Source organism: Mauremys reevesii, linkage group 14 (assembly GCF_016161935.1).
Source record: "Mauremys reevesii isolate NIE-2019 linkage group 14, ASM1616193v1, whole genome shotgun sequence".
Lineage (NCBI taxonomy): Eukaryota > Metazoa > Chordata > Testudines > Geoemydidae > Mauremys > Mauremys reevesii.
In genome coordinates, this window is record NC_052636.1 from 44,304,807 (window position 1) to 44,309,145 (window position 4,339).

Genomic DNA, 4,339 nt, shown 5'->3' on the forward strand with positions numbered 1-4,339 from the left:
AAAGGGCCTGGCTGAGTCGGGCTGTTGGGAGCAAGGAGTCTGCTGGTTGGGGACTCGAGGGGAGAGCCCAGGCTCTGAGTTCGGGGTCTCCCCAAGATGGACGTTGCTGAAACTTCCTGCTTCCTGTGTGAACACAGAACTTTCCCAGGCTGGATTCCAGACCCCTAACGAACCTTCTGTTGTACAGCGCTGGCAGAGAGTCACTGGGGACTGTGGAAGTTGGGGGTGCAGGACTCCCCTTTGGGGGGGGTGAGGCTTTCCGAGGTGTCCAATTCAGGTGGACTCACTGCAGGAAGCTCCTGGTGTGGAACAGGGGGGCTGAAAGGTCCAAGGTCAGTCCCAGGAGGCGCTGAAGTCAAGGAGGCTTCCCCCAGTGAGAGCGTCCCCTGGGGGGGTCACACTGAGGAGGCTCCTGCCTGGGTTTGACTCCGAGCTGTTCCAGAGCACGGAGCCTGTGTGCCCGTCACAGCCCCCCAGCATGTGACCTACAGGCTCCATTCTGGCAAAGCTCCCTGACCCTAGGCTTTAGCATCACTAGCCCCTGCTTAGTGACTAGGGGTCAGTTTAGGGCAGCGGACCCCAAAATGTGGGGCGTGACTCCTAGGGGGACACAGAGGAAGATTGATGGGGCACCTCAGGGCCTGAGCCAGCCCCCATGGAGGGCAGGGAGGGAGCCCCACTCTGTCCCAGCTCTTCCCCAATCCCACCCTCAGCCTGGGCCCCTGGCTCCTGGCCCGGCTTCGACCCCCTTACCCCTGTCCGCACCCCTCTCCCCAGCAAGCAACGGCCCCACTCCCAGCCCCAGTTCTCGACCGCGGCTTCCGAGGGGCCACAGCCATGGATACGAGGGCCCAGTGTGAAATGTTTGGGGCCCACTGGGTTAGGGTGACGTCCTCAATCACTTCTCTGCAGTCCAATGAAAGCGATTCCTCCCCCACCCACCCCTCCGTCAGGACGGCCTAGGTACGTTCCGCTGCCCTTCACTCGTACAGGGAGGAGAATAACATTTCATTGCACTCAATGCTAAAGTGATTTGCAACCCACCACCATCCCAAACTGGTCATTTTGGGGAAGCGGCCCCATCATGCTGCATAGCTAGGCAGAGTAGGGGTGTCTATGCAAACACGGCCTGTTCCTGAAGTCTTCCCACAGCTCCTCACTAGATGTGAGGGGGGAGCTCATTCAGCCCCTGCTTACGCTTAGTATTTAAAAACTCCTTAGTGGCCCTCTCTCTGCTGGCCTTAGATTTCTCCTCCTGTCCACTTCTTGATAGCTCAGATGAGGTGGCCGAGTGGTTAAGGTGATAGACTGCTAATCCATTGTGCTCTGCACACATGGGTTCAAATCCCATCCTCAGCGGCTGCATTTAGTCTTCACCCTCCTTTATAGACAACCGTCTCCCCCCTTTGGTACAATGACAGATCAAACAATGTTGCTTCTTGCAAACAAAAACCTTCTCATAATCTCTCCCCCACCCCCCCCCTTTGCTTCAAATAAAATGTCTAAATACCAGATTTCTAAAACAATTCTCTAGTCCTGCATTTCTTAGTTTTTATCTCAAAAGGGAACAGCCTCATAATCTCCCCCAAACACCCTGGGACCTCCCCAAATAATTAAAATACCCCCAACCTGAGCAAGGCCACAACAGTGAACCAGACCTAGTGGCTAGGCCAAGCTGTTCTGAAGGAGGCAACTCAACCATTTTCTCTCTGCTTCCCTTGGCAAAGTCTGACTGAGAAAACAGAATTCCCCAAACTGAAAATTTTCTGCTGAAAAACCACTACTAGTCTGTTTGGGGACTTTGGTTTGAATGTACTATTATTATTCTCTTCTGATTTCTGAATCAGTTTTGTCATCCAGGTGTGTTTCCAGCTGTTGAGTTGTGGGGGAGAGAGGCCAATTCATAATGTCTCTACCCCCCCTTTCATAGTTTCTTCCAACTGGCTAGGAAGTCCCTTTGCTAGGATGTGAGTCAAGCAGTGTCCATTGTCGCTGTGCTATCTCGGAGAAATCTGCATTGTACACGGTTCCTGGGATAGTCCTTGGGAGTGTGGATCCCTTTAATGGGCCAGCAGCGGGTCTGGCTCCTCCATTGTCACACCTGAAAGGCTGGTGGGGGGCATTTCCCAACCTCATCTCAGTAACACACACAGAGCAAAACTTCCCAGCCAATGCTACACACACAATCCAACCCAATATTAAGGTTCAACAGACCAAGATTTTTGAAATGATACCTCACCAGGCAGACTTTGTACAAACCGTATCATCATTATATGAGAGTGGTGAATATGGGGCTTCCAGGGTGCTGCTTTGAGCACAGCGAGCCACCCCTGGGCTGACATTGCAATGGAGACGGACCCTTAGAGTCCATCTCTCCTGGGATAAAGATGGCAGCATGGCTGGCCTGGACCATCTGACGTGGGCTCATGAAGCTAAAGCTGAGAGGCTAAAAACTGTGGTGCAGATATTTGTGTTCACACTGAAGCCTGGGTTCGGAAACCCTCACCCCTCGTGGGGTCTCAGAGGTTGGGCTCAAGCCCATCTGTCTGCCCTGTAATTTTATAGTCTTGCAGCCCAAGCCCCATAACCCTGAGTCAGCTGACCTGGGCTTTGCGACAGGTGCCCTGGGTGTGTTAATCACAGTGTAGACATAACATTAGGCTACGTCTCCAGTGCAATGAAACACCCACGACTGGCCCGTGTCACATTAATCAGGGTCATGCGGCTTGGGCTGTAAAGTTGCAGTGTCCGTGTCTCGGCTCAGGCTCAGTCCCCTGCTCCAGGAGCCCAGAAGGTTGGGAGGGGGTTTAGCAAGTGGAAATGGTAAAACCGCAGGGGAGTATTACCCTGGACTCATGGCATTTCTCCATTGGTCTGTCTGCTCTGGGGCAGGGACAGAAACACGTCCTGCTGCTTTTGTTATTTCAAAGGATGGTTTAGGATTTTCATTCTCAGACACGGTGCACAAAATAGGACTCAACCCTTGGCATAAACTAAACGAGCTGCCCACAGATTCTGGCAGCCACAATGAACATTTGGTGTGAGAGCTCAGACCTGCCCCTGTCCCAGAGGGAGGAGGTCGTCTGAGAGGGGACTGGACCACTGACCTATCAGCTCCTAACTCCCAAACTTTCAGTAACTCTATCCTCAGTGCCTGTGAGTGTAATTTAAACCATAAGAAAAACCACACTAGGCTAGACCGAAGGTCCATCTAGCTCTGAATCTTGTCTTCTGACAGAAGCCAATACCAGGTGCCCCAAAAGCAACTCAGTAAGGTACCACTGGAACTTGAACCCAGGATCTCCTGTATACAAAACACTGGTTTTAGCCAGCTAAGCCATGGTGCCTACAGCTGCTGAAGGGATCATGTCTGCACACACCTGACTCTCTGCCAACCTCCATCTGGGCCTGACAAGCTTTGCTGGTGTTTGGATTCAGTAAAGCAGAGGAGCAGGTGAAGTTTTACTCCCAAGGTTCTTTGGACAGGTCTACACTACAACATTAGATCGGTGTAACTACATTACTCAGGGGTGTAAAAAATTTACCTCCCTAAGCAATGGAGTTATATCAGCCTAACCCCGGTGCAGATAGCGCTGTGCCAACAGGAGGGCTTCTCCCATCAACATAGCTTGGGGAGGGGCTTGGTTAGTGAAGATGAAGAGAATAGGTGGCCCATGGCTCTTGCATTTGGGGAGGCTGGGTGTGAGCGCTGGAAGCTCCCTAGAAGTGGGGGGCCCATTGGTGCCCAGACCATGGCACTGCCCCCCACCCTTCTCCTCTCTCTGAGGTCCCACCTGTGCTCCCCCCTTGCTCCTGTTTGGCCACTTCCCACCCCTGCTCTTCCTCTTTGGCTGAGGACGGCTGAGCCACCTTTCGCTCGCTCCTCTCCTCCCCCAAGGCCTTCCTGCCTCCTGCTCGTGCCTCTCCACCCCCTACCACACGGTCTGCCCACCAGCCGCCACCGCCACCTCTCTGACCCGTCACTGCAACCCACCCTGCCCACCACCCACACCTCTCTGCCTCTCCCTTGAGACCTGCCCTGCACCACTTGCACCTGTGCCCCTCCCCTGAAACCTCCCTGCCCACTGCCCCCTCCTCCAAGACCTGCCCCACCCCTGAGACCCACCCTGTCCACGTCTTTCTTCGGTCGTCTGTTGTTATTCCATGAAACATCAAGAATGGAATAAAAAGCTGAGTTTACTCCAGGGTGAGGAAAGAAAGGAGCCACCAAGCCCCTGGCATTGCTGCTTTAAAGTGTTTTAATTAAACCGCTGTTGCATGTCCACAATATGCCCCTTGTGTCACCAGTGCACATCCACGCTAGCATCTCTTGGATCGC

At 53.5% G+C, this 4,339-nt stretch overlaps 1 non-coding gene across 1 annotated transcript; it reads left to right on the top strand.

Annotated features, from left to right (window-relative positions):
• The first annotated feature begins 1,277 nt into the window (after positions 1–1,277).
• TRNAS-GCU lies at positions 1,278–1,359 on the top strand. Its single transcript has one exon. It is a non-coding gene; the product is annotated as a tRNA-Ser (tRNA).
• Positions 1,360–4,339: the final 2,980 nt, after the last annotated feature.